Below are 10,246 nucleotides of genomic sequence, written 5' to 3'. Positions count from 1 at the left end.
TCTACTATACTTCCTTGAATTTGGAGCTATTTGATGAGAAATTTTGATTATTTTTTATGTGGATTTAGTAATCTCACTTTTAAAAGTTAAGTTGAACCTCTAATAGCTATTAAGAATGTTCGTAAATGATGATTGATAAATTATAGTCAGCTAGAATATTTTTGAGGGGAAGTGGAAGATGAGTTGAAGCATTCCTTGGTTGTCAGGCTCTCTGAGTTCAAACACTAACATGAACACTGTTCAATTGTGAATGCCTGGGCACATCACTTAACCTTTCTGTGTTTCCATTTTCTTATCTACACAATGAGGCTAATAATACTGATTGACCTCATAACATTTAATTAGGCCATTGGGAAGCTCTTTGAAAATGCTAAGTATCATTTGTTGGCACTTAGCTTCATGAAAGGTTCATGTTCTTAACACACTGTGGTTTGAGGATGTGTTGGTGCAACTCCTGCCAACTTCTCGTTTCTCCGCCATATCTTTTCTGAGCTCCCTTTGAAGTCGATGGGAATTAGGGTGATTGAAGGCACTTAGGGGAGGCTGCGGGAATGAAAGTGTGTTCTCTGGCATGTTTAGAGTAGGAATCTCTCCTTATGAAGAAAATGCCATGATTCTCAATGGAAAAGGAGCTTGATGGCATCTTAGTGGTTTATGGGTGGGTAAATTCATGATTGCTCTGGAGCTTAAGCCCTAGAGGAGGAGATTTTTTGGCAAAGATGACGAAAAATTTAAATTGTTTGAAAAATTTTAATACATCCACTTTTAGGGAACATAAAGAATAGCGGGCTCCTCTAGGGGAGGATTATGTCTTTGACTTTCTGTATAGAGCACATAGTCACTGCCCAATATATGCTTGCTAAATAAATGCATAATGAATGGGCAAAAATTACTATAATAGCAGCATATTATATGATAATTATCGTATTATATAACATTAGTGTAGCATCTAGAATACATCTTTGTTAGCACTTTTTTAACTCCTTCAATGTGTTTATTTCCCTCTATTATAGCATTAACCAGGATGCTTGTGGCACCATTTACAGAAGTGTGTTGTATGACATACTTCTACTCAAAGTTTTAAAGAAATGGAAGAGAGTTTTGGGGCCGGCCCGGTGGCGCAAGCAGTTAAGTGCGGCACTCCGCTGCGGCGGCCTGGGGTTCGCTGGTTCGGGTACTGGGCGCGCACCTAAGCACCACTTGGTAAGCCATACTGTGGCGGTGTCCCATATAAAGTGGAGGAAGATGGGCACGGATGTTAGCCCAGGGCCAATCTTCCTCAGCAAAAAAAAGAGGAGGATTGGCAGATGTTAGCACAGGGCTGATCTTCCTCATAAAAAAAGAAAAAAAAATGGAAGAGAGTTCCATCATACTTTAAAATCTGCATGTATTTGGAAACATCACCATACTCTTATGATACCCATTCTAGACTATTTCAACAGCCTTCTAGATGGTCTCCTTGTTTCTAATTTTTTCCCAGATCCATTTTACTGCCAAACTAATCTTTCTTAAACATTGCTTTCATAATGCCATTCATTTCAAAAACCTTTAATGGCTTCCTATTTCCTATAATGTCATGCCTATCGCCAAAACTGTGATTTTAAAACCATCTGTTATGGGCTGAATTGTGTTCCCCAAAATTTCATGTTGATGTCCTAATCCCCAGTACCTCAGAATGTGACTGTATTTGGAGATAGGGTCTTTGAAGAGGTAATTAAGTTAAAATGAGGTCATTAGGTTGCTCCCTAACCAATAAGACTTGTGCCCCTATAAGAAGAGGAAATCTGGACACAGACATGCACAGAGTGATGACCATGTAAAGACAAAGGGAGAAGACAGCCATCTACAAGCCAAAGAGAGAGGCCTCAGAAGAAACCAACCCTGCCAACACCTTGATCTCAGACTTGTAGTCTCTAGAACTGTGAGAAAATAAATTTCTGTTGTTTAAGCCACCTAGTCTGTGGTATTTTGTTATGACAGCCCTAGCAAACTAATATAACATCCATAATGTAGAAGCTCCACATGGTTTTACAACCATATTTCTCTAAAGGTAACTTGAATTTTAGTCATCTGGCCAAATCAAAACCATTATTTTCATTGTGATCATAATTTCTCTTTTCTCTGTGTCATTATCCCATTATAGAAGGCCCTATGTTTCCCCAAACTTCAAAGAGAAGAACACTGAGCAAGAGACAGAACACTTCTTTTACCGACCTCAGGACCTGGGCATGTCATTTCTCCCCTCCAGAGTGAGGAAAATGATGCCTGCTTTTCCTGCTTCGAAGGTCTATAGGCTTTGGGAGGATCAAATAAGATGATGCATATGGAAACATTTGCAAAATTGGGAAAGTCAAGTTCTGACTTTCCAAACTCTGTTCAGTTGCAGCTATCAAAGATCTTCAATCTATATCTCAGCTCCATTCTCCTTAATATGGAGCCCTCATTTTAGAAACACTATCTACACCAGTAGAGAGAATCTGGAGCTGGCTTTGCTGACTGAAGCTCTCCATCTAATGGGCTTAGGGTAAACTCCTTGGGCACCTGCATTTCTTCTTAGAGTTCCCTGCAATGATGGCCCATTCCTTGTTACTTGGCTTCAGCCTTATTTCTTGTTTTGTATTCAAAGCCATTGTTAGAAATCTGACCCTGTTCCAAATAGTAATCTACTTGGTTTAGGGCATTTCTTGGCACTCTACTCAGTGCTTGCTAGCCCCTCTACCAGGGGCCAGACCCCGTCCTTGGATGCTCACCAAGTGCTGAGACTCTGCTTTAAATTGGAGCATCTATCCCTAAGATCATGATATGCTTCTGCCTTTTGATGAGGCTTACTACTATGGACTGAATGTTTGTGTTCCCTCTAAATTCTTTTGTATGTTGAAGCCCTAATGTGATGGTATATGGAGGTGGGGCCTTTGGGAAGTAATTAGTTCATGAAGGTGTATCCCCCATGATGGGATTAGCGCTTTTATATGAAGAGGAAGAGAGCTAGCTTTCTTTATCTGCCATGCGAGGGTTACAACAAAAGAAGACAGCTGTCTACAAACCAGGAAGAGGCTCTTTACCAAGAACCTGACCATGCTGGCACTCTAATCTAGGACTTCTAGCCTCCAAAACTGTGAGAAAAAAATATTTGTTGTTTAAACCACTTAGTCTATGGTATTCTGTTATAGCAGCCCAAACTCACTAAGACACTTAACCATCCATAAGAGCAGATGTTCTGTGTCTGCGTACCAGCCTGAATTGAACCCACCTTTGCCAACCCATTTAGACATTGTGATTTAGACCTGGAGCCCACCCCACAGGCCCTACAGCTAGCTAGGCCCTTTGTACCTGCTCCGCCCTGTGCACTTACTGCCCTTGCTCTGACAGTGTCCTCCATCACAACAAACTTCAAGACTGAGCTCATATATGATCCACGCAAAGATAAGGGATTCTTCTTACTTTATTATGAAAAATCAAAGCTAAGCTCAGTTCCTATTTTTCTAAGAATTGTTCTCTGACTATTCTCTCACAAATATTTCCTTTCTTTGAAATCTTAAAGTATTTTCAGTTTTAGCCCTTAATCATGCAATTGATCTTGTATACTCTTTCTGTGAATTTTTTCATGTGAATTAATTTCCTTTTGAAAACTAGATTATGAAGTCTCAATGATACACTTTTATTGAGTGTATATTCTGAGTCTAACAAAATATAAAACATTAAATGAGTTTCAAAATTAAAAATACCCATTTTTTCCTTGCATGGTGTTTTTTATGCTTTTTATGAATACAAGTTTCAACTTTAGGCTACAAAAGTACATTTTGTCATATCCTTTTTAAGATGTTTTTGATATTCATGAGTTTAAAGTTTAATGTGATTAATTTTGTCAGTGGTTTTCACATTATATTTATGCTAAAAACCTTCATTTCCATAAACTTAGTTGAATATTTAATTGCATTTCCTTCTGGTTCTTATGTTTTATTACTTTAATTCTTTAATTCACACAGTGCATTATTAAATTTGCAAATGCATGCACACACCAAATATGCATAGGAAAAGATTGGCAGGAAACATCGAAATGTTAATATGATTATGTAATCATGTCTGGGGAGTGATTACTTTGTTTTCTTTCTACATTTATACATATAATTTTATTTCTTTAATGAGCAGTGCCTCTTTCACAATTAAAAAAAATTGATGGAGTAGTAACTAAGAAAAGAGAATTTGAAAACTACCTATTTCTGTGCTTTCTTGTATTGTTATATTTAAAAATATTTTTTTCTGAGTTTCTAGTTCATTGATCTCTCCGTCTCTCTCACTATTTTTTTCTTATATCTTTACTAACTTTTCTTAAAGTGTATCAAGATATGTGTCATGATTAAGTAAATGTGTGTAAAGGCTGAAGAAATAGAGAGCCTAAATTCAAAAGCCCTAAAGAATCTGTTTTAGTCAGGAGAGGTTAGGCTATGGTAAATGGAAAAAAAAAATCTACCTCTAGAACTGTGTGATTTATAATAATAAAGGTTATTTCTGGCTCATTTTACATGTCCATCTTGGGTCAGCAGGGGGCTCAACACATCATGACCATTCAGGGGCCTGGATTGACAGAGAAGCCAGCATCTCACACTTTCTGGGTCACCTTGCCGAAATGGAAGAGCTCAGGATTATATCTTACCAGCAGTTAAACGCTCGGCCTGGAAGTGACATAAGTTACTTCCACTCACAGCTCATTGGCCAGAACTAGTCACATTGCGCAAAAACAAACGGAAAAGGAAGTGCAATCTTACCATAAGCCAGAAGGCAGAGAAACAGAAATATTTGGTGAACAGCACTAATAACTGTTTGCCTGAAATGATTTTCAGATTTAGCCAAGAATAATTCCAGTGTAAATTTTCAAATACCATGAATTACACTGTGGCTTAAAGGAAATAATAGGTAAATGTTCATTTAAAACATTTGCATTTTCCTTTATGTTACAAAAAATATAGGGATATATTGAATGTCTTCAAATAAAAACAGCATTAAAATGAAACTAGAGACCTAATTCATTGTGGAAATAATAGTTTATAAGCCCAGATTGTTATATATTCCATTTACTTAAAATGAAAAGATGATTAGGGATATCATTTTGGTAATTATTTTCAATTTTTTATTTTGTTAACATTTAAATAGTTAAATTGGAGAAAAATGGATTTAAAAGAAAAAATGATTGTCTTTTGTGCAAGCTATTAGATAGACAAAAAAAGAATATCATAAAACATTTAAACATTTGGACAGAAACTGTGATCGAATATTTTTAAATTTCTCATAGGAGTACCCAGTACTTTAAAGAATTGTGTAAAGAGATAAAGTTAGAAGAAAATTAAGTTGTTGGATGTAATAAGAAAAGTATTTAAAATCAACAACAAACCCATGCTAAGACTAAGGATAGAGCTAGTTTCCAGGTCACCTTAATTATATCCGGGGCTTTGAGAGTCAACTTTTGAAGGCTTTGTAAGTCCTTTACAAGATCCTCCAATCTGAATCTTGATATTTTACCACACCAAAAAGGGAATATCTTAGATAAAAATGTTTAGAGGAAAGAACCTAACAACTTCTTTCCAATCATTTTCCATTGAAGTATTTTCAGTGACCTTGCCAAAATAAAATAAATTTTGCTCCAATAGGTTAAATAAAAAATAATAAATGACTGTATCATTTTGTTCTTTTCCTACTAAGTAGATGTCTTTATCCAATCTTCAGTCTCTGAAAGTATTTTTCCCTGGAGGTGAATTGTATGAAGTCATTTATAAGGTTTAAAATGTCAAAAGCACTGTCATTAAACCACTAATGTATGTCTATAGGGGAAATAATATTCTCTCGAGACCTGCTGCTGTTCATAAACCACTTGATCTGTGATCTCATATTTTATATTTTCAGCAGAACATCTCTTGTATGTTACAATTCCCTGTTTGCTTGGAGGTGCTCCATTATTCTCCATGTCAAGTGTAGTCAATGCCAAAATCATGATGTATTCATTCCTCTCTCTTTAATAATAGCAAAGATATGCAGGTATCAGTTTACACTGCTATGTTAGCAGGAGTCATTCAAGAAGAGGTTCATACTGGACATACCCCCAAAAAATCCCAAAACAATTCATTGAAAAATGCTTGCATTCAGACCTAAGTATTTGCTAGTTGACAAATTAAATTACCAAACAATAGACTAGACGTTTTGCATTATACATTATTTTTCATAGTTAGATAAGAGAACATTTCAAATATGAAGGGAGAGATACTGCAGTCATTTGGCAGGCAAGATTTTTTTATTATTATTATGAGACTGGAAGATTGATAGAGTGTCCAGGAGTTGCAGGAGATGGTTCCAGATGTCAGGAGTTGCAGCAAAGATGACTGTGACAAGGAGAGTGGCAAGAGTATGTGATGGCATTAGAAGGAGTTCAGGCATGAGATACTTTGAGAAAGGTGAAAAACATTATGGCTTTGATGTAGCAGATAAATGAGATTGTAGGGTAGAGAATACTGAAAAGAAAGGAAGTTATTTAAAATGGATGTTAGAATTGTTGGGAGACCAGGTCTTCACACATCTGAGAGAACAAGTAGAATTTTTCATAAGGATTCAGAAGCATCAAGTACCTGGATTTTGGGAGCCTCTGAAGAGGATCATTGGAGTAATACAAGAAAGTCTTTCAAAAAGTTCAGCGGGGGTGAGGATGAAGAAAAAGAGTAAAAGAGAGTCATGTAAAACTGACATGTTGGGTGGTTTTGTCTATAGGATATGATGCAGGAGGAAAACATCAAGGAAAGCTTCAGGACAATTGTGTAATTTTATAACAGAACCATCAGATATGATGTATACTTTATGGAGGGTAAAGGAAACAAAAGAAAATAACATTTGTATCTATTAGGATAAAGAGGCAAAACCAAAAAATGAAGAAAATAGGACCAACCTAGAAATTAATATCAAGATTTTAATACATTACAGAAAGGTAAAGACGGAAAATCAAGGACTATAATAATGGTTGATAATGTGACATATTCACTGTATTGACTTGTTCAAAAAAAATTTTTTTATGCTTACAATTGTGATACTGTGTCAGTTCTGAGGAAAAAAGAAATCATTGTGAAAAAGGAGCCATTTCACATTTCAACTGATGGAGGCTGTGGTTGTATAGTTAAATCAGTGCTGAATTTGGATCAAGAAGAAAGGGAGTCATATCCTGGCTCAGACATGAACCAGATATGTCATCAAGGACAAGTCACCCTCTGAGTGTTCATTTCCTCATCTGTAAAAATGAGAGTTATAATTGTGGCAGAGACTGCCATTATTCATCAATATCCACTCCTGTCTTCCATGGGAATAAAACTCACAATTTTTAGCTGGGAAAATATCGTCCCAAATAAAGTAACATTTTCTATTCTCCCTTGTAGATAGGTGTGGCCCCACGATTAAGTTCTGAATGTAATTAGAAGTGCCATGTGGCAGCTTTAAGGAACCTTCTTTAAAAAATGACTGATGTTAGCTGATTGCCTCCTTTATTCTTCAAATCTTTCCCCATCCTGCTGTCTGGAATGCAGATATGATAGCTGGAGCTCCAGCTGCTCTCTTGGGCAAAGAGGACAGGGCCATATCTTAAGGATGTCAGAACGGTCAGCTAGAAGGGGCCTGGTTCCTTGTTGACTTTATGAAGCAGAGTCAATATATCAGTTTTCAGACTTTTATGTAATTAAGAAATAGATTTCTATTTTATTGAACTTTGTTATTCATAGCTGAACCTAATCTTGATAACATATCTGCCTTATAGTTTATTAGGCATATTAAAGAAAATATTGGGTACAAAATCTACTATTGAGAGGCCAGCCCTGTGGCCTAGTGGTTAAGTTCAGTGCACTCCACTTCAGCGGCCCAGGTTCAGTTCTCAGGCGTGGACCTACACCACTCATTGGCGGCCATGCTGTGGTGGCAACCCACATACAAAATAGAGGAAGATTGGCACACATGTTAGTTCAGGGCCAATCTTCCTCACGCAAAAAGAGGAAGATTGGTAACGGATGTTAGCTCAGGGCGAATCTTCCTCAGCAAAAAAAAAACGAAATACTATTGAAATTCTGGTGCATAATAGGAGCATAATAAATTGTACCTGATTGAATAAATCCATATTAAGCAAAAATATTTTAATGTGAATTTAGCATCAACATGCAGCTCACTGGCAGTTCAGATCTAAATAAAAAAAAAATCTATCTTGGAACTTCTTGAAATGATTGAAGAAGTAGAAGAAAATAAGTAGAGAAAAAAATAATGAAGGCAGGAGATAAACTGAGTTAAGCAACAAAGAGGTCAATTGTCACCTCCTTCATGAAGCCTTCATTGTTTACTTAGATAGAACTATCATTTTTCTCCTTTGTGCCCCCAAAATATTTGAACCCCAAACCACACATTACTGTCCCATTTTATGACTCTGTGTGATCGTGCCATTCAACTGCGAGAGCAATATTGAACATCTACTCCATGCCAGGTGTTTGTATCTCCTTAGCACCACTGGATAGAAAGCTCCTTGTTGGCAGGGCTCATTCTGTAGTTATCTCTGTCCTCCACTTAGGGCCTGGAAGAATTCTCAAAAGTAACGATTAACTTCTATTTACAAACAAATTCCTTTAGTTTTGAAGCTAACCCATCTGCAATATATCGTAAAAGACCTGTGTTGGCATGTAGTAAGTGCTTAGTAAATGTTTATTGATTTATCGAATATACACGTTTTTCTTCCAACAAAAAGGCATAAGAGTGCAGAATGTTGTTTTCTAAATCTTCTTTACTTTTCTGTGATTGCAATCTTGCTCTCTTCTAGTCTTCTACCTCTCCCTCTCCAACCCCCCTGCCATCCAATCAGTAGCTCACAGCTGTTCCTGCTTCTCCATTCTACTGACACTGTCCAAGGCTGTTCTCATGACCCTGGTCTCAACCTTCTAAATCTATTCCTCCTAGTTCCTGTTTGTCCTATACACATTGCAGAATGACATTTCAGGCATGCAAATGTAGTAATGTTCCATCTTTCCTGACAGGTACTGGATGATTTCCTTTAGCAAACACTATTGGTGGTATATTCTACAGCCACTCTCTCCATTCTTGCTAAAAGAATCATTCTTTTGTTGAACTATAAGTCAGCGATGTGCTTAGGGAAAGTGGGTCCCTCCTTGACTATGAGGAATAAATCATAAACAGTTTAAGTCATTAGTTAATATTAGATTTGGCTGCAAATAACAGAGGACAAAAATAATAGCAATTTATGATAGAATGTTATTTCTTTTTCATGGTAATGTCCAAAAGTTGGCAGTTTGGAGCTGATCTGGTAGATCTTTCTTTACAAAGTCCACAGGGCCTCAAGCTCCTATCTGTAGCCCTACCCTGGGAATATCCATCCCTAAAGTCGTTTCATGGCCCCAAATATCTGCTCAAGCTGCAGTTATCACACCTGCCTTCCAGCAGGAAAGAGAAAAGGATAAAGGAGAAAGGGGCAAAGGAAGATCCCCCATGTCTTTTAAGAAAGTTTCCAGAAGTTTCCACTTAATTTGCCAGTTTACAACCCAGTGGCTATAACTCAGTGACAGAGTCAAAATTTGTCTCAAAGGGAGGCTGGGAAACACTCTTTATCTAGGTCACCATATATTCACCCAAGTGTTGGAGGTCTCTACTGGGAAGTTGAGCAGAAAGGCAAGAAAAGATATTGAGGAAAACTAACATTCTCTGCGACTCATGCATTGGGCATGCACATAGAGTACTCAGTAATGAGTAACTCAAAGGGGTGGTTAGAACTTGGGGTGTTCATAGCATCTGAACAAAGAACAACAAATTCATAGAGAGGTGACAAAACAAAGAAAAAAGGGTTTAGGCTTTTAGGGGCAGCAACCTGTGAGGTAAATATATTGGGGAAACAAATGGAAGATAAGAGTTACTCAGTAAGGTTTGTTGTTGCAGGTCCATCTGGGTGCCATCTTGTTATCGTCTCTGGTGATAAGGTTGTTATCCGCTTCCTGGTATGGGAAGGGGGGACACACTTTCACAAGAGGAATCTATGTTCTGCTTTCAGGTGGATTGGAGGAGGCCAGAGAGCTCATTCTGTGTCTGTTTTTCCTCAATTGCCTTCAGTTCAAAATAATCCATATGCTAGAGTGGCATATTTTGGGGTGGCATCCTCTGAACCCCTTCAATAACATCCTTCCCCTTTGTCAAAGATGAGTTTAGGGATATATAACCCAATTCTGCCAGTAAG

Source organism: Diceros bicornis, chromosome 21, assembly GCF_020826845.1.
Source record: "Diceros bicornis minor isolate mBicDic1 chromosome 21, mDicBic1.mat.cur, whole genome shotgun sequence".
Classification (NCBI taxonomy): Eukaryota; Metazoa; Chordata; class Mammalia; order Perissodactyla; family Rhinocerotidae; genus Diceros; species Diceros bicornis.
The sequence above is the reverse complement of the archived record's forward strand: the minus strand, read 5'-3'. Positions refer to the sequence as shown.